Below are 25,923 nucleotides of genomic sequence, written 5' to 3'. Positions count from 1 at the left end.
AGTACGTGTGTGGCGACCTCCGCCATCACACGACGGAGACCGCCTAGCCAGCAACGAGCGGCCCGCAGGCTCCGAAGCAGTTAGCAACATTCGTGTGGGCGAGACGAGAGCGGCGCGTTGCCGAAGGTTGGGGGGCAGGGGAGATGCGGAGGGAAAGTGGCAGCGACCAAGCCGTTCAGGAAGCCGGTTCCTCCGCGGGGGACGCTTCCCAAGAAGGGAAGCATAAACAGCACAATGTTTGGTTTTCACCAAAGACGGACATTCTCTTTTCGTCGTCAAAGAACACGAACAGCAACCCACACGTGAAAACTAGCGTCGCCCGAACGAATACTGGTCTTCAGTCGACCGTTAGAACAGCCACCTACAGCGCGCAAATTTGGCATGACTACCATTTTGCAGAATCCTTCGAGTGCCGTGTTCCCAAAGTAAACACGACACCGACATCTGAAACCAAAACCAAACGTCTCCCGCGTGTTCTTTTTTTTTTTTTATTGTATTTTCTTTGTCCATCGTTGCTCGTTGCCCGTTTCGTGTCAAGCTTAGCAACAAGAAAAACAATTATGGTGTTTTATTTACGGTTTAGTGACGATTTCCGGCCCGACCAATACTTTTCATGGTTATTAAAGGGGAAATTAGAACAGTATTCCTAAAAATCGCGAACCTAAACGTGACCGAGGGCACGCCTCACGTTTCGACCAATCGCTGACACGTCCCTTGTGACGTCGCGCTTCTTTGCCCCGCATCGGTCACGTGAGCTCCGCTTCTCCTGGCTTCTCCCGCAACTCTCGGGGCGTCGCCGCAGTAGATCCCCGACACGATTATTACCGCGACTGTTAAATAGATCTGCGCGGCATGCATTCGCCGGTTTCGGCTGAAATTTGGACAACGTGGCCTAAGACGTGCCTGGAACCACGAACGGTACGTTCGTGGTTTTGTTACTCTTCGATTTTCGTGAAATAGACAACATTAACAAAACACAGCATCGCATCGTTGCAAACGATACTTTCTGGAGTACTTTACCGTACCCCCACCCGCAAATCGGAGCTGCGAGAACCGCACCTCGGCGGGCGGCGGGCTGACAGCGCAAGATGTCGGCCCACCGACCAACGAGGTACCAACTGCCAACCGCTTTCAACTCCTCCCGGAAGAGCAAGGCGAATCTACCTCTTTACAAGGACCTGGAACCTTAATTGAAAGCAGACAAACAACAGTCACTGCAGACAACGCCGAGGCTCAAGACATTCCAACCAAAAGACCACGGGTAAATATATCACACAAACACATGAAGACATCAACGAGCGGCCCTTCATCTGAAGGTGCTACTTCCACGTACGAGCTGAATGAAGACATGATTGAAGATGACGACACCGGATTCATCCAGGTGACTTACAAGAAGAACAGGTCGACAGGAGTACCAATTATATTTCATACGACCTCCAAGGAGTTCTCGTTCTGGAAAGTAAATCCGAACTCACTGGCTAATGAGGTGCTTGGAATTGCACGAGAAAAAATTCTGTCCCACAAAATTACTAAGGATGGTAGTCTCGCAGTGAGTGTCGCTTCACTTCCTGGAGCTAATAAATTGCTAGCGACAACTTCTCTCATGGGATTCGAAGTAAAACCATCCACGCCGAAGTCATATTCAAAGATCACGGGGAAAAGTAAAGGAGTTCCACTACAGTACACAGACAACGATCTTCTGGAGTATTTACATGATGCAGGTGTTACGTACGTCCAAAGGCAGGTCACATACAGGAGACAAGTGGACGGTAAATCAACGCCTCACCCCAAGGACAGCGTGATTCTTCGTTTTATACAAGACCGCCCGATGCCAAATCGTGTGTATTTAGGTTTCACGAGCCACCCTGTGGAGGAATACTTTGGCGCCCCAATTCAATGCTACCAATGCCAACGGTTTGGACACATCGCACAATACTGCCGGAGCGCAAGACGTTGCGAGATCTGTGCCGGCCCACACCACCACAAGGACTGCAACTATCGCTCTGAATCTAACTGCGCAAACTGCGGATGCTCTCATGCAGCAACATATGCCGGATGCTCCAGCAAGAAAGCTGCCACCGTGCTGAGGAAACAGGAAATACTGAACGGTCGCGCCCCCAATCGTAGATCGCCACCTTAGAATCCAGAGACTGTACACCAGCCTGAAACACCAAGTCAAAGAGAAACATCAACGCCTAAGAAACACCGGAAGTACTCACACGTTTTGCAACGACCGTCGAAGAAACAGGCAAATACCACAAGTGATACAGCTCAGTGGGATCCAAAGACCTCTGCACCACTTTCACAGAACATCTCAACCGTCAGGGTCACCGGTGCCTACTGCATCTGTCGCCGGCAGAGATTCAAGACCGTCAACTTCCCATGCAAAAATGTCGACCACTTGTGACACAGACATCAGCGGTGCAGGCACATCGGCCACCCCACCATACCAAGGGATCGATCAGCAATTGCTTCTCCAACTGGTCTTTCTGGCAGTGAAAGCAATCATCAAATCACTTTCCGATGCACTGAACATCTCCGAGGTAAAAACACTTCTAGCTATGGAGCCTCTTTTACTGGCTTCGAATAGGTCGATATAAATGAATGAAGAATATCGCCAAACGACAATATTTCAGTGGAACGCCAATTTTCTTCGCACAAAAATGGTTGACTTCCGTAAGCTCATCGCCGAATTTAAGTTTCCTGTTATTACAACATCTGAAGAACACACGGATGACCAATTCAGACTCTCTGGATATGTCTCATATTTTCAAAACGTCCACGTGGTCCAAGTCGAGCCCTGATTTGTGTGAACAAACAATACGATTCAACCTTTTTATGCACATCTTCACCTGATGGACCAGAATATGTTGCATGCAAAGTCAGGTTTGGCGAGAATGTATTGAGCGTAATTAGCATTTATGTTGAACCAGCCATAGCTATTACCGAAAAAAATATCACGTCCATCTTAGATGCTGTTAACAGTCCGTTCGTTATGTGTGGCGATTTTAACGCACACAATACACTATGGGGAGGTATGCAATGTGACAAGCGCGGTAAAATAAAAGAAGACATACTTGAGAAAAATAATCTATCTGTGTTAAACGATGGCTCACAAACCTTCATTCGAGGATGCAGTTATTCAAGCGTTCTGGACCTAACAATTTGCTCACAAGATACTTTGTCTGATATGGTCTGGCACATAGACGTTGAAACGCACGGGAGTGACCACCTTCCCATTCTTATGCAGTATTCAAAAGTAAACCGGAAACAAAGAAAGATGAATATGACAAATTGGAGTAGCTTCCGGCGACTGAATACGATGCAATGCAAAAATATGTATACGTTAGAAGAGTTTACCTCGATTGTGAAGGCAAATTTTGATAGTGTAACTCGATCAATATCTGCCCCCGAAGGGTATGCGGGAATAGATGCATCATATGAGAAACTTAGGGCGATACGTCGCAAAGCAGAAAGAAAATATAGAAGGTCGGGGATGATAGCGGAATATAGAAAAGCTCAGCACGTACACGACCTGATCCGCCGCAAGATGAAACAGCTATCCAGGCATCGATGGCGACAACTCTGTGCCAAGATGGCAGCTGTGAGAGATCTCACAAGGCAATGGAACATAGTCAAAACACTCCGTGCACCAGTAATACAGAGGTATCCTCTTCGCGCAAGGGCGTTATCAAGATGAGTATCAGAATTGGTACTCGCAGAGCAATTTTGTGAATTGCTGGTAAACTCTAGCAATGCAGCTCAGACTTTAAGGTACCATGCAGCGTGTGTAATAGCCCAAAACGCCATTGACTGCGATTTACGTGGCTCCAGTGCACAAATGGATCGCCCTTTACTGCTTCGAGAAATGCAATGCGCCCTACAATCAACTCGCAAACGGAAGTCACCCGGTCCCGACTTGATAACATGGGAAATGTTGTGTTTCTAAGACCATGGAGTACTCGCAGCCGTTACGAATAACCTTTAGTACATATAGAACAACTATTTACAATCAGGGTGATTCCGGTATCGGCAGACGGCAGCGTTCGGCTGGCTCGCTGGCTCGCGTCGGTCGCTCGAGCTCGCTTCTTCCTCGTCGTTCCGTGTGTCTACTTCTGGACACAACACTCCCTCAGACTAATCACAGTCCGTACCGAGACACCGGCTTGCGTGCTCTCGAGGGGTATCGGCGTTCCGCGCTTTCAGACGTTGTTCGGGCACCCGGAGAAGGGACAGTTGCTTTTAAATCTGGTTTCCCACGTTCCGCTGATGTACTTTCCTCCGGTTCGGGATTGAACAGAGTATCTGACTCGGATTCCCCGGTGCCTGCAACTTGGCTTGGTCGGCGAAGAAGTTGGTTGACGTGTCGTTTCCAAACTCCGTTGGGCACCTTGACCTTGTAGTGCGCTCTCCCAAGACACTTCAGAATCGTGCCTGGAATCCAACTTCTCTTTGCCTTTCGGTAGTCTCGCACCAAAACCCCGTCTCCCTCTTCAAACTTCCTTTTCGGTTCTTTCTGAGCTTGAAACTCCGATAACTTCTCTGGGTGAAGTAGATCCAATCTCGTTCTAAATCTCCGCTTGAACAACAGTTCTGATGGTGCGAAACCAGTGGATGTGTGTGGTGTGCAACGATAAGCCATCAGAACTCGGGAAAGCTTCGTTTGTAATGACCCTTCGGTCTGTTTCCGCAGTCCTTGCTTGAGCACTTGTACTGCTCGTTCGGCTGCACCATTCGTTGCGGGATGAAACGGAGCACAAAACTTGTGTTGGATTCCATTTCCCCTCAAAAATTCTTCGAAAACCTCCGAATGAAAGGGTGGTCCATTGTCCGAGACAATAGTTCGCGGTAGTCCATGCAGTGCGAACAACTTCCGCAAAGCTTCCACGACTTTCTCCGCAATCGTGCTCGACATTATTTCCACTTCTAGCCACTTAGAAAAGGCGTCGGTGACAACTAGAAACCTTTCCCCTAGGAACGGGCCAGCAAAATCAATATGCAGTCTTTCCCAGGGTTGTTCGGGTGTCGGCCAGTGGAAATACTCTTGAACTGGTTGGTTCCGAAACTTCTGACACAGAGAACACTCTTCGACTGTTCTGACAATGTCATTGTCTATGTTGGGCCACCAAGCATGCAGTCTTGCCAGACTCTTCATGCGCACAATGCCGTCATGTACCGCATGAAGCTCGTGCAGTACTCTTTCTCGGCATGCCTCTGGAATAACAACTCTTCGGCCCCACAATAAGCATTCTTCCTCCACCGTAAGTTCCAACTTCCTCTTGAAGTATACTTCCATATCTGGACTTACGTTCTCAGGCCATCCGGTTTGAGTGAATTTCAGTGCCTTGGTGTACAGTTGGTCTTTCTCTCCTGCCTCCTGCAGGGTCTTCGTGTCTACTGGACACAGGTCTAGCTGTCCCATGTAAAAACTTGTGGCATAGTCGTTCACCTTTTCTTCTTGTCCATCAATTGGCAGGCGAGATAGGGCATCGGCGTTGAGATTGTCTTCTGATTTCTTGCAGACCATTGTATATTGGTATGCTGACAAAAGCATTGCCCAACGTTGCAATCTTGCAGCTGCTATTGTTGGAATGCCTTTCTTGGGTCCAAGGATGGTTGCCAACGGCTTGTTGTCGGTTACCAAGATGAAGTTACGTCCATATATGTAGTCATGGAATCTCTTCACTCTAAAGACGATCGCTAGAGCTCCCTTCTCCAGTTGAGCATAATTTTCCTCTGCTCGAGCAAGTGTCCTTGATGCATAAGCAATAGGACGCTCTGTCTTGTCCGGATACACGTGCGCTAACACGGCTCCAACTCCTACTGGGGAAGCGTCGCAAGACAAAATCAGTGGTAGCTCTGGATCATAGTGAGCCAACACTGGGGCTCTGCTCAAGATTCCCTTGAGTTCCTGGAATCTCCTGTCGCACTCTGGTGACCAGTTCCACGGCATGTCTTCATGCAGCAGAAGCGTGAGCGGCTTTAGAATCGTAGACAACTTGGGCACGAAACGTCCGTAGTAGTTTACAAGTCCCAAGAACGATCGTAGCTCGCTCACATTCTTGGGAACCGGTGCTTCCTGTACAGCCTGGACCTTTTTCCTCATTGTGCTTATTCCAGAACCGCTAACTGTATGTCCCAGGTAGTCCACCTTGTCTTTCATGAACAGGCACTTCTTTTTCGCTAGCCGAAGTCCTCGATCCTTCATGCGCGTTAGTACTTCGTGCAGTCTCTCTAAGTGCGTTGTATCGTCCTCTGCGGTTACCAAAACGTCGTCCAGGAACACGCAGACACCTGGAATCCCTCCCAATAGTATCTCCATTTGTTTCTGGAAGATAGCAGGGGCGGAGGCGATCCCATAAGGTAGACGCTTGTATCTGTAGAGTCCCTTATGCGTGTGTATGGTGACGTACTGGCGAGACTTCTCATTCAACACCAGTTGCTCGTAGGCGTGTCTTAAATCCAACTTAGTGAACTTCTGCCCACCATTCAAAGTCGTGAACAAGTCACTGGCTGTTGGCAGAGTGTACTGGTCCACTTCAAGTTGTGGATTTACCGTGAGCTTGTAGTCGCCACAGATCCGGACCTCTTTTTCTCCTTTTGGAATGTTGACTGTAGGCGTTGCCCATTCACTGTAGTTTATTGGCTCGATGACGTCTCTTTTTACCATGTCATCTAACTGTGTTTCGATCAGATGCTGGAGTGCATAGGGAACTTTCCGGCTTTTCATGAACTTTGGTTGGGCGTCTGGCTTCAGCTGCAGATTGACTTCAACTCCTTTGAAGCACCCTAGTTCCTCTTTGAAAAGTTCTTGACACTCGGCCAGGATGCCTTCTAAGCAATGCGCATCTTTCACAGTATTCACCTGGAGTGCTGGCATCCATGTCTCGTCCAGGACTTGTATCCAATTTCTTCCCAACAGTGGTGGCACCTCTGCATTAATCACGACTAGTGGCAGCGTCCAGGTCTTCTGATTGCTTGTGACCTGGACATCCGCAGTACCACAGACGTTCAAGCTTTGTCCTGAGCAAGTGCGAAGCTTGGTCCTGAAAGGCTCCAGCGTGCGAATCTTCAGTTTTCCTTGCAGCCGCTTTGGAATCACTGTCACCGTAGCTCCGGTGTCCACCTCCATCTCCAGAGTCACTTCATTAATAAAGACGCTTTTCTTGAGGGGTGGTACAGTCAGTATTTCCGCGTTTGTTCGCAGGACTAAATATTCGTCCGCTCTCTCTTCCTTTTTCAACTGTTGCACCGCTCCTTTTCCTTTCTTGGCTGGTCCCTTGCGTTTGCCTTTTCCCACGCTGATTTGACGTTTTCCCTCTTTGTTGCACGCTGCTGTTTTTGCAGGCTTTCCGCAGGTGACCCTTTTGTCCACATGCGTCACAGTCGTAGCCCTTGTAGCGGCAATCTTGAGGAGTGTGGTTGGTTTTGAGACAACGCCAGCAGGCAGCGCTTGTACTTGCTAGTTGTTTCACCTCGTCTTCAGCGGTGGCGCGCGCATCCTTGAGAATTTTCATTTGATCCTCAGCCGCTTCCAATCCCGCTACTAATTCCACAGCTCGTGTCAGAGTCAGATTTTCAATTGTCAGGCACTGCTTCTGGGCCATCGTGTGATTGAGACCACAAACAAATCGGTCGCGCAGTTGCTCCTCGAGTTTGTCTCCAAATTGACAGGTCTCCGCCAGCCGTCTTAGTTCTGCCAAATACGTGGTTGAAGGTTCACCTGATCTTTGATCCCGCTTTCCAAATTTGAAGCGCTCGGCTATCACTAACCGCTTAGGCGAGTAGAATCGACTTAGGAGTTGTACGAGCTCTTCATAAGTCCTCTTGCTCGGTTGCTCAGGAGACGAAAGATCCCGAAGTCTGGAGTAAGTTTTCTGTCCGATGGCAGTGATCAAAACAGAAACTTTCATCCGATTGGTCTTGATGTTTTCTTTTTGCAACTCGAAATACTCTTGAAGGCGTTCCTCGTACTCGTCCCAGCTTGTTCCTTCCTCATAAGGTCCAATCGAACGCGATAGGTCGTCCATGATGCACAGTACCTGGTTCGGTCGATTCTTGCCCTGGTAGATCAGGTCTAGGTTGATTCCTCGTCGCCACTTTGTTGTGTTTCTAAGACCATGGAGTACTCGCAGCCGTTACGAATAACCTTTAGTACATATAGAACAACTATTTACAATCAGGGTGATTCCGGTATCGGCAGACGGCAGCGTTCGGCTGGCTCGCTGGCTCGCGTCGGTCGCTCGAGCTCGCTTCTTCCTCGTCGTTCCGTGTGTCTACTTCTGGACACAACAGGAAATACTGGCGAATCTCGGTCCGGCTGCAACTAGCAACCTTCTCAAAATGTTTATCTCTATCTGGATTGGCGAAGCTGTGCCTGAACTGTGGAGGACAGCCAAAGTCACGGCTCTCCTGAAACCAGGAAAGACCCCGATAGAACTAGCTTCGTTCCGGCCAGTCAGCCTCACTAGCTGCGTTGGTAAACTGTTTGGAAAAATGATTAATCAACGCTTACAATGGTGGCTTGAAACTACCAAAAGCCTTCCGGATTCATTAGCAGGGTTTCGTTCGAAACGCTGCACAATGGACTGCATTCTAGACTTAGTCACTTCGGTGGAACACGAACGTAAGGTTGGAAAAATTACATTTGCCGTATTTTTAGATATTATACGAGCATACGACACTGTTAGTCATGTACACGTTATACACAGTCTTCTGAAGCTCGGAGTTAGAGGCCCTGTTTTACGATGGATTCAAAGCATCATTACAAATAGGACTATATTTATGCAGACAACAAATGGAGAGACCAGAAGACACGTTCTCAAACACGGCGTTCCGCAGGGAAGTGTTCTCAGTCCAACATTATTTAATTCAGTCATGGCTGAACTACTAAGTCGTCTTCTATCACCGATTAACGTCACACTATATGCAGATGATATTTGTATATGGATTTCAGATAATTGTGTCGAAACATTGCGAAGACAACTTCAAACTGGACTCAACATCATTGAGTTATACTTAAATGAACGAGGAATGGACATAGCCCCTACGAAATCAGTGGTGCTCCCTTTTACCAGGAAACACCTTAAACGACTTCAACTCTCAATGAAGGGACAGACCCTTGAACGTGTAAAATGCTACCGATTCCTTGGTGTATTCATGGATTAATGTCTTACATGGGTCAAACATGTGGACATGTTGGTCGACAAAATAAAAAGAACAATAAACATCATTCGTCATTTTGCTGGGCAAAACTGGGGAGGCTCAACAAAGTCCCAGTTAATGTTGCACTTAGCTCTGGTACGACAAACAATTGCTTCAATCCCAGCACTATCTGGTTTATCAGCTACACAAGACAATAAACTACATTTCATGCTGGCTCGAAGTTTGCGAGTTTGTCTCGGCGTACCGCGTCCGACGTCGGGAACCCTTGTATTAGCAGAGGCCAAGCAATTACCAGTATCATCATTACGTGAAAGGGAACTACTGCGTAATTTCCTACGAGTATTGACGCAGCACTGTAACCACCCACTTGCTAACGCATTATTGACTCGAAGCGAATCCTGCACTAGCTACGCGCTTGCAAAATCAACTTTTCATCTACCCGACTACACGGTGTGGGTGCAACAACCTAACAAACCACCCTGGATATACCAGACTCCAGGAATCAAAATAGATCTACCAGAGATCAAATCGAAAGCAACAACGACCGCATTGGTTATTGCTCAAAGCGCCCTTACATATATAGAGGAAGCATATCCTGATCATATACATGTATACACCGATGGATCCACAAAGGAAAACGGATCAACGGCGGCATATATCATACCAACACTTCAACTCCAAAACTCATACCGACTCTCCCACAGAACATCATCAACAACGGCAGAGCTACACGCTATCCTCTCTTCAGTAGAGCATATAAGAGAGACAAGCGGTTCAAACAAATGGCTCATATGTACAGATTCACAGGCAGCACTTAAAACTATCAATGCAATGAGCCCTCAAAGCCCAAACTCATCACTCATTTATAGAATTATAGAAGCTATCAAATGATTGCCTAAATTCTGGACAAACAATAAAGTTACAATGGATTCCAGGCCATAACGGCATCCAAGGAATTATGGAGGCGGACAAGCTTGCTACAAACGCACACACTTGTGACAGGGTCCAAATGATACCTTATGCAAGTACCGACATAAAATCTATGATAGAGAATCACTCCAAAGAGATATTTTGGGATATATGGTTTAATGATCGAGGTAGAAACTTTATATTATAACAGGTACACCCAAAATATTCGTTTTCCAGTTCAAAGCGGCCTTCCAAGAAAGATCGAAACGTTAATACACCGCCTACGTTTGGGAGTAGCATACACGAATGAATTTTTGTACAAAATTAACCGAATAAATGACCCTAACTGTGATTGTGGGCACGCGACAGAAACACTCGAACATCTTTTCATCGATTGCCCTCGGTTCGACCAGAATCGATCACGACTGAAAGTACGACTGGACATAATTGACAACCGACCATTTTCTCTCAACGAGGTACTAGGACCGTGGCCTAACCATACAATTCCTGGAAGAGACTGATATTGTAAATCAATGCTAAAGTGGGATGTATTATATAATGCATCACATATGTATATCTGTTCAAGTGATAGATATTGAATAACTTTACATGCTCGTTGAAAATTGTGGTGTGATAAGGAATGTGATATGTAAAAGACCGAACTTGTTTGACTGATCGTGTGACATTTCAAGTGGACTCAATATAACCAAATAATTGACTGTTTTTGGTTTGCGGGAAAACGCTTGTGTGTGTGTGGGGGGGGGGGGGGGGAGGGGGAAGGGAGGGGGGGGGGGAATGTATACGGTGTCATGTGGGATGTTCTAATTTTTTTTTCTTACCGAGTAACTGAATGTAGAGTAGCCGGCCATGCCTTCACGGCAGCCAACATCTCCAATTTCTTTTTTTTTTTTGTCATTTAATAAAGAAAGAAAGAAAGACACTGTCAGCGCGAACAAACCATTGCCGGTTTTGTCTGTTTTTTCTCTCAGTTTGACGGACGTCGAAAGTACAGGAGGGCATCATAAGTGGTAACTTTTGATGCCCTCCTGTATACCCTTTCGAAGTAGAATGCGAAACCGAAGTGTTCGCGCTACAATGTCGTGCAGTGTACTTCTCGAGTTCTGCCATCAATTGAGTCTCTGACTGCTTAAGCATTTTACAAAAACCAAATGCGTTGCTAACAAAGACTCGCTTAGTGCGCACGAACAGTTAAAATAGCGGAAGGTGTCACCAACAGTGCCGCAGATGGCTTATTGACGTTGGATTTCGTAGTTTTCGAACGCGCTGCTTGTACGAGTTAGAGGGGCTTAGAGTGATAAACCGGAAGTTCAAAAGTTCCCCCCTCCCCCCCCGGGTTGCCGGCATGTTGTACACAAAAGTAACTACTCGTCACGTGACCTACAAGAGCCGTGACGTCACCGGTAAGATGACAGCGCCCAGAGCTGGTGGATGCGAGTTTGTTCGGTGCGCGGTAGTCGTGACGTGCCGCTGTTCCACCCACCAGGAAACAAGACTGAAAAGGCCGTTTCAGTTCCTGTACCAACTTGAAGCTGCCTTTCAGTAAGCAGTACTTGAGAGGGGGCAATATGCAAAATATCGTGCAAGAGCACGGCTTGTTAGAAGAAGAGGGCTGATCTTGGCTAGAGTGAAAGAAGCTCCAGCCGCGAGTTCAGTTCAGAAAGCATTTATTGGCCATATGATAGGAGTAAGGGATGGGGGAGTGCGTCGGGGGGGGGGGGGGGGGCGGCTGCGAGGTCTGGACGCTAGCAAAAAAAAAAGAAAGAGGAAAGGAATAAAACTAGGCTAAATGAAGATATCCAGGTTCGTCTCGTAGATGAAATCTATGAGACTTTGAAGGATGCTTCTCTTGTTGTCCTCTTCGCTTGGCGGGTATGTCCAACCTTCCGGAGAAGCGATGTTACTCGGTCGATGCTTCGACCTGGTGGTCTTGTATTTGGGGCGTTTTCACAACAAGTGCAAAGTGTCCGCCTTGGCGCCCATATCGCACTTGGTGCAGGTGCCGGATCTCTTCCTGTGGCTCCAAGATGCTATGCGCTCTGGTGTTAAAGGGGTAGGGAAACGAAATTCCAACGCTAATTGTTTAGCTTTAATGTGCTGCATGTTGCAGCATAACCTCAAAAATACGTTTTTTTCCTTGAAAGGCACAAGCAAACTAATTTTAAAGCTGATTGAACGGTCCTTCAATGTGCACCTGGTGTATGCATGTGCAGGCTATTTGGGAGGTGATCTAGCAACGTGGGGGACTTTATACGTATTCATGACGTAGCAAGTTCCATCGGAGCAGCGCCGCTCTTTGGAGTTTCAACATTTTTCTTCTTAGCTTTCCTCCCGCGCATTGTACCAAACAGTCGAAGAAGACGGAAAGGAGGGACTCTCTTCTTCCTCAGACCCTCGTTTATGCACCCGGATACAGCCATTCTCCCCCTAGAAGATTAGCCCGTCGCTCAAAGCTCGGACAAAAGTTGCTTTTCCCACCCCATTCAGCCCCAAGCTGACAGTGTTGTGGAAACTACGTGCTCCTTGGGCTAGCCACACGTTCATCACCCCACGGGTACTTCGAACGGCTCGGTTGTCCCCTCGTTTTCCTCCTTTCCATCGAGGGCAATCCTCCTCGCCTAATGTCCGCGCCACGCCCACCGCCGCCATGTCTGAGCGGGGCCCACAAGGCGCGCGACTGCGCCCGCCTGTGTGCCTGGCACAACCGGGTGCCGGGCCGAACATGTTATTGCATACGGCAAACTAGAGATTTTTTTTTTTTCAGATATGAAGACAGTGTTGTTTTTTAACGTGAAGAATTTCGCGTTTGTGCACCTTTATTGGAGTTATAAAGCGCGGGAAGACGTCTCTATCGGCAAATATAATAGTACGAGCAGAGTTGGAATCGCTCGGGCGTGAAGACGAATAAGAATTTCTTCAATTCCGCTAAACGCAAACGATTAAAAAAAAATGAAGTTGAGTATTTTAGAACTTCGTCATGCACTGCGAAAATATACTGTAAACGACTAAATTTTCGCGAGGACCTAATTTTCGCGAGTTTCGCAAATCACCTAAAATTCGCGAAAAATACGTCCTGCGACCAATTCGGGCAATATGTGAACGGTACGGAAGCTGCACTCGATTCGCAAAAATTAGAACCTGCAAATAATTTCAAATTTTCAGCTTTGGCCCGATTCGCGAAAATTTGAGACCGCGAAAATTAGGTCGTTTACAGTATTTCGTTTACCCGTTTATAGCAGCAAAAGCTGAGAGCAGGCACACGATAGAATGCACCTCTCCCTGCGTGTAATTAGAGTTTCGTGGCGAAGAACTGCGGTTGCTTGCGGGAACTCGTGCCGTCGCTTTGAGCATGAATTGGGCACGTGCCCGCAAGGCTCGCAGTCCTTAACGTGCGCTGTACTAAACCTTTTTAGTATCTTGAACGAAGTGCATTTGGAGAATCAGCATCGCTCGAGTTAGGCAAATAAATGACACAACAACGCGTGTAAAACAGGACTTTTCGGTAATGTTTAGCATCACCAATAGTTTTGTCAATCCAGTAGCTTGGTTTACTTAATACCCATGTTATAAGCTTCGAATACTACCTGCAACTGTGAACATGCACGCGGAGGAATATGCGACGTCTGCCTATTTACGCGCCTCGGGCATATAACTACTTATCCAATACACCCACTTGTATCCCCTCCGTTTAAATGAAAAAATAGCGCGTGCTCGCGGTTGCCTTGCCAGCACGTTTCTCATTTATCACATATACTAATGTTTTGACGTTCGCACACGCAAGGTACACCCTTGAGTTCACTCTCAAAGCGTATAAGCTTTGCCGCACACCCGCGGGCGTGCCTTGCTGCGTGAGTTACAAAACGAGGACAGAGATCCTTCAGCAAAACTTTCTAAATACAAGAGCCATTTTTTTATTGTCAATAATTGATGTATTATTAATCACAAAGGAACAAATCACCTACAAAGATGAAGACAAGAAAATATTTATTGCTACAATGCAAAATATTGCACATTCGGAAGAGGTCGGTGTGAAAAAAAGGAAGAATCTGCATGTGGCTTGAGTTTCTTGAAGCCAGTCTTTGCCAAGATCACTGGCACAAACTGATCGTTCGTGAAGTGATCCTGAAACATAAATGCAGCATCGCATATTTTTAGTTGCCATTTGTGAAGCACCGATCGCGGAAATATGTTGCACAAACAAAATCACGAGGTGCTCGATCGTTGGTGACTCTCCTTTCACTGACGCAAGACGCACGCGGTAACTACAACCCTCTTTATTTTAGTGGCGCCCTAGTCTCTCAAGCATCGTTCTCAACTCGACCGATCAATGCAAGCGAGCTAAGAGCGAGCGAGTCGGTTTAAAATATCAAATACGCGGTAAAAGACGTCTCAAAGTCCTTCATGCCGATAATATAGTTCCGTGTTTGTCTCGTCTCATAATCGTACAAGGTGATCTTCATCGGCGAGACCGAAAGAGACAGGTAATACAATTCAGAGTTTGACAATGATTTACCTCGCAAAGTCTCCCTCGGAGGCACTCGAAACTTTTTCGACCGATCCGGTGGAGCCATTGTCTTCGCCGTTAAGGATTGCAAGAGCCGTGGTCGTGCTCTTGCAATGAAGGTGTATCGTCTCGGTCACGGGGAATGACAAGGGACGCGCGGGCGAGTCGATGCACCTCTTCGTTGCCAGGGATTCCTGCGTGCGCTGGAACCCAGGCTATTCTCATAGTCGTGCCTCTTGCTAGTAGCAGGGAGGCAAGTTTCTCGATATTACGCACTTCTACGCTGGGGCTCCTTGATTTTCTGCATTCTTTTACCACTTTCCGAGAGTCCGTAAATATCCGGAGATGCTCAGGTGGTGGTTCAGGTACTGCAAGAGCCGTCTTGAGGGCAAGGAGGACTGCTGCAAGTTCTCCCCCTTTTACCGAGGTGCGGGCTGGAAGGTTCTTGGTTGCGCTTGTGTCTAGCGTTGGAAAGATAACGGCTGCAGTCTTTAGAGTGACTGGGCCGTCTATCGAAGCAGTGTCCGTGCATGCAGTCACGATCCCGCTCGTTCCTTCTTCCCACGCTTCCGCCATCTTGATCTGTGCCCTGACGAGGCGGTCTTACTGCTTTTTGTCGCCCTTCCGCGTGCTTGGTTTGTTGTCAGTGATTTCTACACGATCCTTTCACGCCGGGAGTTCCTGTGGTAGCTTGGGCAGGTCTCCCGTACATCTCAATAAGAGTTCCAGGATCCTTCTCCCTTGTCGTGTGTGCTTATGTCTTTCTCCCTGTGCGACCGTGCGGGCAATAACGGTTTTGTGTAGGGAGTTAATCTGAGCGTGTTCGTTCAGTTTGCCCAGGGGGCAGAACTTGGGCAGGCTTGTGATTATTCCTTTTGCTTCGTTGTTCAAAGCTTCGAGCTTTTGCCATTGCGCCCTGGCCATCCAGTAGTGCCGAGTCCCGTAGCAGACGCGCGAAACTACTAAAGCTTTGACCATTCTTCTGGCAATTTCTTCTGTCGCTCCGCCCCTTGCGCTACAGATGTCCCGAATGGCATTCAGAGCAGAGTTGCAATGTTTTAGTGTTTCCTGCAGCCAGATGTCTGCCTTGCCGGTCTCCTCAATCGTGATCCATAATATCTTGACTGACGTGGATGGCTCGATTCGCTTGCCTGCAAGAACGAGGTTTAGTTGTTGTGCAATCTTGGCGAGACGGTGCCTTTTCGGGTCGATTATAGCGTAGTTGGTTTTCTCCGGAAAGGATTGCATTCTTCTCCTGCGTAGGTGGGCCTCGATTGTATCTAGACCCGCTTGTAGAGTGCCTTGCTGTCTTGCAATGTCGTCGTTCTTGGTCTATATCGAGACGTCGTCCACGTACACGGTGAAGCCCAAGTTGGGCTTCACCAGCCGCGAGCGATGCTTTTTTCTTTTGTTATTTTTTCATTATTGCCATCTTGAACGTCAAATTAAACGGTTTTCGTAAAAGAGCCCCCTGGCGTTCTTGCTGAAACAACTAGGTGTCATGACTTCTTCGCAAAGCTTCACGATTCCGTTCAAGCCCGAGTTGTCTATTCGCGGCGAGAAGTTTGAGCATCGCCGCCTGGTGGAATTTTTTCACAACCCAGAGTGAGGATACTTCAACATCCTCTGCTGGTGCAAGCACGTAAAATGCCAAGCTTCTGTGCACTATGAAAATTCGAACATAACCGCGTGGCTAGCACATGCACTACCCATAGTGAGGTAAAGTACCTCGATAAAATTCACGCTTACAACTAATGCCAACCATTGTTGTGGAAACGCGCAAGACACGTGGCACGAGCGGGTGCTCCGCCGTCATTCGCTTCAAAGGGCCGCTCATTTCAGTGCTGCGCCGTTATTTGCTCCCAACGGCTGCTCGAGATGCGGGCCTCGCTCACTCGGGCATTTCACTCTACTTGCAAGACAAACGAAAACACATCGAGGGGCTTTATAGTGTGGAAAGCAGAAGCGCCCCTAGCGAGCTTCTCACCGCAAATACATCTGCGCTGTACTTCCGTGAGTGGCGCTGGGGCGGGAGCCATTCAACGAGGCATCCTACATCGGCCTCCCAACTACCAGGGGAGGGGGTATTAAGAAATCGTTTTACTCGTTCTAAAATTAGTTTTCGTTCGTTTACGAGCGGAAGACTGGTTTTTGTTTCCAAGAGGTTGACACAATATAGTTTCTGGCTTAACAAAGGAATAAGAGCTACAATTTTGTTTCCGTAGCCCTTTAACCGTACACACCAAAAAAGAACAAGTGCTAATCGTAAAATAAAAAAAAAGTAGAATGTAAATGTGCAAAAATTAAAAAAAAAAAGCAATCGCAGCGTTCGTTGTTTGTCGTTTTCACATTGTTTTCGTCTAAGGAACTGAGCCTGGAAGTTATGGTTGAAGGTGTTGTGGGCGGTGCTCAATTATTGCTCCGATCGGGAGCAATCCCCTCCGCGTGATCCGCTCTGGTCTGATTGCAATCGTCTTATCTCGAGGGGGACCGAAGCGAAAGCAATCCCCCATCTTGACTAATCGCCAGTCGCGAATGCGCCTCGCTCGGTCCGCACTTCGGGCAATATCCTTTCCCGAGTTAGGCATTAATTGGATATCCCTAGACACCGAGAAGGAACAGCCGTCGGCCAAACGCCGAAGTTGTGTTGTCATTGGCCGCCACCAGCCTGTGCGGTCATCTTTTATTGCTCCAAAAGGTTTTTATTTATTAAAATGAACGCAAAAACGGATACTCAAAGTAGGTTTACGAACATATATTTTGTTTTATTGAGGATTGTAGGATAAGCTAATAAAGTCTAAGGTTTATTTGTTATTCAGATAACTAACGAGTAAATATTGTCACGTACGAGCTTTTCATTTTTCTTCTGCAATATTATTGTTAAGAGGAAGATAATATTGCACCGCGTACTCAGTATTATAATTAAAAATCTGCGAGAGCGCTTTCAAACATTTTCTTTTAAAGTTTTTTGCTGTTTTTCCTAAAAGGGCGTTGCAACGCATTTCGTACTTTGCGTTATTACCACTTATAACGAATTCCTGACGCTTTTAACCAATACACCAAGCAAATATTTAGGAGATTACCCAGCGTGCAATCTCCTCAGCACATGGCACGCTCACGTTCCTCGCTTTGGAAAGTGAGCAAATCACGCGCTATACGCACAAACACTGAAAATAGAACCTGCCGGGTGCCCCTTTTTGGAAAGGTCTATACACGTTTGCAAGAAAGGCTCCTGTGCGCTGCCATTTTGAGCGATGCTGGCGCCCCGTACCGTTTCCGCCATGCTGGGGTGCGCCAGGGGCACGTCAGTGGGGTGCGCGATGACAAGATGGTGCCGTTTGCTGCATCACCGATGGCTAAAGTTAGCGGCACACTTACTGTCTCGGAACGCAGGAGGAGGTAACCACACAGAATCGTAGCATCACATATTGTAGGACGGGACATATTTAAGGGTTGGAGCTGACTTTATAACGATCGTAGCCTCTGTTCCTGCATGTTGTGGAAGCCAGAGCTGCCGCGAGCGCAGCCATCGTTGATGCAAAGGCCATGCGACTTGTGGCGCATTCTGAAGAGCGCCTTGAGACTTTAGATATTTTTGAAATTTTTTTATTTGTTACCGGTATAGGCATTCTATTTAACTGTCCTTGCTCCTTCGCGGTTGAAGACGACACGTGTACGTTTTATAATTATTTTTTAAATTTCTTTCTGCCCTCAGTGGTGTACGCTTCGGCGAGAGACGCTTGGCAACATTGTACGACAACCAGCAAACGTCCTGGCTGGAGAGTAGGTCCGCCTCACCTTGGCGCGCGGTTCGAGGTTAAGCCGGGATCCCACTTGCAAAGGTGTATTAGCGGCGAGATGTTTTGGTGGGGCCTTCCTGTGGTTCCCTCTCGTGACGCCATTACCTTGCGAACAACAAGTTCGATGGTGTTTGTAATGAGCATGGTAGAAGCTTCCAACCATTGCACTCTGAAACCAACGCTCCCAGCACCGCCAGAATTGAAGTTCTTCCATTCCTCTTATTTCCGTCGAAGAGAAATCCTTTGCTGACGTCATAGTCAGCATTCGGCCAATCATGGCACGCCGATCACAGCGGCGCCTTCGATCGCGCACGTCGCCAATAGACGATTGCAAGCAAGGCCACTGGCCGGCGCCATGTCTCTGCTCGTGCGGACAAGCACGTGCAATTTCAAGTTCACGCCCAAGCTGCATGTGCTTGCATTCATGGGACATAAAGACCCTTACCCCGAATCCACAGATGTGACTTCAAATGAAGCCGAACTTCGACTTGCTCAAGTCCGCCGCAACACCAAGTTCGGCTTGAAAACGTCCAAGCTGGCTTTTACGTTTCATAGACGCTCGCGCGAACTACCTTCGTCAAGTCCCGTTCAAGTAGCGAGCGCTCGCTGTGCTCCCCGCCTGGGAGCGAGATTAGGTTGCAATTTTTCTTATAAAAAGGGTGCCACATTTCAGAAAGAAGTTGCTTCTTTAAATGTTCTTTATAGCATGATTTTACAAAACGCAAATTGTGAAAGATGCTGATTCGCAAGTTTCGAAACTAACGTTGTACGCGTTTTCTAGATAAATGCTCTTTTCCGTCCGGCACCGTTGACTCATTTGAGCGATGACTCATGGCGCGGTTTCTCTTCGTTGCGGTCGTTGGCGCCACTCGCTTCTGGACACGTTTGGCGTCATGTTAACTTCGACGTCTCCTTCCTTATGAAAACTCTGGAGAAGATTGAACCAGGATTCATCAAAGACGAAAAACAAATGCTTATCTGGGTTTAACAAGCATGAAAGAGTATTCGAGTAAGTGCCCAACTCCCGCGCCGTGTCAACACTCCCCAACGGGAAGGTTTAAAATCCTCATAGGGTCTGCCTACGGGATTCTAATAACGATAAAAGCGTTTACAACTCCCGATGCGGAAGGAAAAAGACTAAAAATTGAAGCAGTGCTCAAGCAAATAAGTGTTCTGCAGCACTTCCTTATTCAAACTATGCGGCCTGCATGGCCTAAGCGCTCTTTCTGCTGTTTTAAACGTTATTTTGCGTTCCTTACATATTTCTGCAAAGGCGCGCTTTACCGGGCGTCACTACATAAAGCGGTGGGCGCGGTGCCTCTGCTTTCGGTGGTCGAAACCAGGAAGTCGCTACCGCACATCTTGGCAGTCGCGTACGTTGCCAACTCCGCCACGCACGCGGCATTACACCCCCTGAAGCTGCGGCCCGCTGCGAAAGAGAGGCAAAATGAAAACGTATTGAACCTGATAAAATTTCTTGTCATTTTCATAGTTCGTCACGGTCACAGTTCTTTGGGGTACTTCATTGCGGCTGCCATTGATGAGTGAAGTTCGTGTTTGTCATTGATCGCCGTGAGCATTGGCTGTCGTCGTTTGCCCTCGCTGTCGCCTTTCTTGTGTTTCACCGTCGTCAGTCGTCGTCGAAAAAACGTCATCATAGGTTGTCCCGGGAGGTCGTCGTCGTAGTTCTTTATGGTAGGTTATTGTCGAAGTTCGTCCTCGTGGTTCACCTCTTTGTCACAGCTCACCATCGTTTGACGTGACTCGTCGTGGTCATTGCTTATCGTCAGTCTTCTTTCTTGCTTTAGTCCACTTGTGTTCGTAGCCCTCACCGAAGGTCAGAGGTGACAATAATGCAAGTACAGTAACGCGCTTTCAGTAACTCATTTACTTTTGGCTGTAATTAGTAAAGCAAATAATTACTTTTTGTTTGCGTAATTCAGTAATAAATGAATTACTTTGTGGCGATAATTTCAATTAAATTTTTAATTAAATTTCTAGCTCCAAGCATATTATGTGTCCCCGTGACACTGAAGGACAACTTCAGTTTTGTTTAATAGCTTTGGCATAGGGAGGGGGGGAGGAGGGGGGGGGTACTTTTGCTAGCGCTTCTTAACATCTCAATGGCGGGCCTGGCACCCCTCGCAAAGGTCGCGAACCTCGGACATGGCATATACGCCGATGACGTCACGATCTGGTCCACCATGGGGTCGGCCGGAGACCATGGAAACAATATCCAAAAGAGCCTTCGACGGAGTGTTCCGTCGGGAGAAAATGATAGCGCCTTCTCCCGAGAAGACAGAATGCGCCGTGGGGATATGGCCGGAAGACGAAAACAGACGGAGGCGATGTGGGACTCGCTCCATCTTCGAATGGTGGGCAAAACCATCGAAAGAAAGGAATCGATTCGCATCCTGGGCTACCATATACCGACGACGACGGGGAGGCCAAAACTTGGATTAACACAATAACGAAGACATATACAAAGAGGTTCTACAAACCTTGGGTCGGCTGCCAAGAAGAAGAAACAACAACAGAAACAGCAACAACAACAATAACAACAGAAACAGCCACAACAGGAACAGAAACAGCAACAACAACAACAAAAACAGCAACAACAGCAGCAACAACACCAATAACAACAACTACAATAACAACAACAACGACAACTACAACGACATTGGGGATTTTAAAAACCAAATCAAGATATCGCATTGTGCGCAATAGTAAGCGCCTGCTGAATGTATTAAAAAAAAATGGCGATTTTGTTTTCTTTCTTAGTCACTGCCAGGATGAGAACGGCAGGGAGGAGGTTCAGTAGTACTGCCTCCAGCGCGAGCTTCGTAAGGCTTCGGCGTCTCGGGGGGCCACGAGCGTGCACGCGCAGCCAAAGCACCGCGGAAGGCAACGAGCACGCGCTGGAGGCCCGGCACTCGGTAGAAGCACCCTTCTCTTCTCACATTCACAGTGGCAATAGTGACAGGTTATTTTTTGACTCAAGTAAATCCATGTCATAGACGTCCGAAATGTAATTCTGTTTTTGTTTTTGTTTTGACCAATATTCGGCTTATAGACTCACACACAGATCCCAAACAAGCCCGCGTTTGCCCACGCCAAGTGTGGGCACTGCGGCAGTGCAGAAACCAGATTCGCGTAAGCTGAAGATTCTGCGCATGCGCCGGGGCGACAACAGCGACACCGCAGAGGCGTGACGTCAGAGGTTCGTGTAGGTCGATATTAAGATATTTGTTTTTCCTCTGATATGTCTTTTGATCCAAGTAGCGTCACGTGTTCAAACTCCCGCATTTTGTCACCACCGCTAGCCTTACATTCACATAGAGGATCAACTTTCTGCGTTCCGTAATTTATATATGCGAGCCGACAAACTGGATTTCATTTTATCTCTCGGGTACAGTAATTCATAACATGCGCAAGTCTTTCTTTTTTTTTTTTGTAAGATACTAGTATACAACATTTTTGAGTACCAGACTGTTGTAACAAAACTTAAATACTCGTGAGTTCTGTTGATTATATTAAAATACAAACGCAAAAAAAAAAAAAAAAATCCCACGAAGGCAAATTTACAACAATGAAGTCTTCACATACGAGATTTTTGCTTGTTGATTTTATTCAGAACTCTTGTTCACACCTTTTAAAGGCGCCCTGAGGAGGTCTCTCGGATCGCCTAAATATCGTGATAACTCACTCTGCGGGTTCTAAGCATCCTAGAAATTCACAAATCATAACAATGCACGGCCAGTTTTCATATAAAACAGCAATTAAAGATAGAAGCTATCTCGGACAATGGGAGGAGCATTGTGTCGGCACCCTGGACGACTTGTGACCAATGAAAAAGCGACATTTTGTTGAGATTGCAAACGCTGTTATTACGAAGTGTGCACTTTTGTAGATGATAGAAACAAGGTAGTCGAAACACGTTTCTTTTCTCGAAGAGGGTACATAATACTGCAGTAATTGTCTCAAAAACAATGAACTATATTGTTTTTTTTTTCTTTTTTTTTCGTGGGAGTGATCTGTCTGGTCGTCAGCTCTTGAGCGCTCGACTGCGCGCTCGCTAGGTTGATTCGTAGTCCGGGCTGTACGGGCAACGAGCCGTGCGCCTTTGAAATATCAGTCCGCTGTTCCAGCGGTCGGAGGTGCGAGGATCCTTCGCTTGCTATTGGCTTACAATGGTCCTGCTTTCGGAACATGCTCCTCCCACCGCCGGAGATGACCTCGGTGTGTTGCGACCTTTGATTGCTTTATTTAATAAGGAAATAAATCCGCCGCGTATCCTCATTATTTAGAGATTTCTAGGATGCTTAGAGCCAGCAGATTGAGTTATCGCCAGATTTAGGCGATCTCAGAAACTTCCTCGGTGCACTTTTAAGGGGCCTTCACAGATGTGGGGAAGAAAAGGTAGCAGAAATATACAAAACTTATTATCACCAAATTATTACGGTCGATCTACAACAAAATTTCAGTAAATATTAGTTTAAACAGTTGAACGGCGTAAGCGATATCGATACATACATGCACATCAACTTGAACTTTAACGTTTAACTTTATCGTAATGAAAGATTTTCCAGATAAATCTCTGGAGAATAATTTGAGCGAAAGTTTCCAGATGGGGGTATTCAACTACTTCTTAAAAGAACAAATTGACTCATTTCTCTTGGAGAAAGGTCATATTATCAGTCGTGATTTACGAGAGAACGTATTTTAACAATGACTTGCAGCATCAACTTTTTTTTTTTTTAAATTTCCAACGTTGTCTAGCGCAGGATTCAACTCAGTTAGGGTGTAATTTGTTTTGTTATGTCTGTTCACTTGTACTCCAGTAACAGATTAGTGACTTTATCTAATACCAAGTTACGAGAAAGTAACGTCCGTTAAAATGTTTCTGCGACTTCACTTTTTCGTGACTTTTGAAGCCTGTCGCATCGTGCGGCGAGGTGCTATTTTTTTACTGGTAATAAGCAACGTATCTTGTTATACTCTTTGGTAATTACTTAGATGGCACTGGTTCACTGCTGATAGCCAGTAATTGATGCATAAAACGGAAACGTTGTACGTGCTCTTTATAGATATTGTTATAGAACAACGCTTTATGTTTCGCCAATAAAGCAAATGCCGAAAATAATAATATTAATATCGATTTGCATTGGTTTGGGCAGCACTCATAAATTGGTTGTGTAGGATACACGATGGAATCGTTTCCGCGTGAATGTGATTGTGTTTACATAAATTTAGGGTTCAGATTTTTCGGTTTCTAGTTTTTCAAAATTCGCGGCATACTTTTTTCGGTGCTTATTTTAAAATTAATATTACGTTTTTTTTCGACGTATATTTATGCCCGCAAAAGTTTAACGGCTTTTTTCGGTGAATATAAAATAAACACCAACAGACACCTAATCAGATTATCCTTGTAGCTCTGATATTTGCTATTACTCAAAAAATAACGGCACAGATAGACTGAAAAAGAAATAAACACCTCATTTGGCAAATGTGTCCAACTGTAAAAGGAACAATAAAAAAGATACAAGTACAAACAAGTCAGATATGAAGCCTATATGCCCAAAATCATGGAACTTCACCTTCTGTATATCAGGATTACCGTGATCTTATTATAGAAAAAAAACACATGCACTTTCCCAGGTTCGCCTCGTTGATCCTCACTCTTTTTTTCCTGTTAATATAACACCGAGTTTCGAGAATGCCCTATCAACGCTACCACTGGGCACTGGCGGGCTGAGGAGATGAAGCGCTGCCTGAGCCAAAATCGGCCAAGCAACCAATTGTGACCACCAAAAGGGACACGGTGCGACGTTTTGAAACATAACACAACATGCAGGGCTTGCATCAAGTCCGTATTCCTTTCAACGAGTTTGTAAACACGCTTGTATACGGCGAAGTCATGGGGCATTTTGGGCTTCACGTTTTGATCGATGATGCGCACATTAAACCAAAACGTTGTGATGGCACCCATGTATCCCCATACATTCGGACACGTTTCAATAGACACTGTCGTTCCACTTTTTCGCCCAGGCTCTGCGGTACGACTGGAAGGGCAAAGTGACCTTTTCCGGTTAAAATTTAGAAAATGGATTCGACGTACTTTTATTAGTTTTTATCGGTTTAAATCAAAAATGCCGAACCTAAAAACTGACCTTTCCGTTAAAACCGAATTTCCAAAAATAAATTCGGCGTAGTTTTATCAGTTTTTATCGGTTTAAACCGAAAAATCTGAACCCTACATAAATTTGTGTAAACTGAAACTGCGTCATATGACGTGGTCACGTCACGCGACGCTGATGACGGCGCTTCCGTGCCGCTTTCTCGAGTCGCTTTTTTATTGTCGGAATTTTTCTGCACACACGTACTAACGTATTTCTGCCCCTATAACGCATTCTCTCCGATAACGAAAAGTGTGAGATTGGGCCAAAGGGAAAATGGCTCCAAGTAAGTATCGAGCGCTGCTGGTCTTTTTCTCTTCGGTGAGCGAGGTCGTCCTTGCGCCGTGGCAGCACGAGGGTATTGGGTCTGGTTTGCGTCGCCGCTGCCATGGTGAGGAAATCCATGGTCCTTCGTAGGGGGAAACTTTGGCCTTAGTTTAGGCTCCGCAAGGGGCTGCGGGCAGTTTCTGGGGATAATCAATAGCCGACTGGGCCTGATTTGGCAAGATGCACTGGGACCAGGTGAGCTGGCTTTTTCTGACAGCCTGAGGATTCCTGGTCTACTCCAGCAACGCCTCCACGTGTAATTCTCTGCGTGCCATGTATGCAGGTTTAGGTGAAAGAGCGCAGACCTGGGCAAGGGCCTTCCTTTGCGCAAGTCTTCGTGCAAGCAGAGGGATGAGCTGCATTCACGGGCATGCGCTCTTGTTATCGCTTTGGAAAAGTTCTCAGAAGGCGCATAAACCTGAAAACCTACAAGCCGCAGCGATGCTGCTAATGCATCGTACGAAATACTGTCTGCTGACACTGTCTGTGAGGCGTGTTTATAGCATGTATGACGGTCCTTCAGCACTGGCCATACAAGACCTGTCTGCATACATAATCGAAGCATGCATGTACGAAGATAACATGCTACGAACGTAGTTATTATAACGTACGCTAGAGGTTCAACTGGCGCTAGTGCGCTGTTGCAACTTGACCAGCCGAAAATTGAAATCTGGTAATATTTCTATGGAAAAAACCGAGTGCATTTTCTCCCTGGGATCGATTATAAGAGCAAATATCACGAATAATTGGTTCGTTCTAGGGAGCCTGCAGTGGAACATTTCTTCATCATGCAGACTAAACATAAATAATTGGTCAGTGACAATGATGTTTTCTCCAAATTCGTGGCATTAAACATGGTGCTAAAACGGCTTCTTATAAGCATTTTTGTTCTCTGTCGGACACTGTTAGCGCGAACATGAGTCGGCGATTTTCAGCATTGGGGATATACGTGCCAAATGAACGAGGGACATCTGGAAAACCAAGAGAGACGGCAAAAACAACGCAGTAACACTGGATAATTAAC

Source organism: Ixodes scapularis, unplaced genomic scaffold, assembly GCF_016920785.2.
Source record: "Ixodes scapularis isolate PalLabHiFi unplaced genomic scaffold, ASM1692078v2 PGA_scaffold0__279_contigs__length_252992795, whole genome shotgun sequence".
Classification (NCBI taxonomy): Eukaryota; Metazoa; Arthropoda; class Arachnida; order Ixodida; family Ixodidae; genus Ixodes; species Ixodes scapularis.
This window is presented reverse-complemented; position numbering follows the sequence as displayed.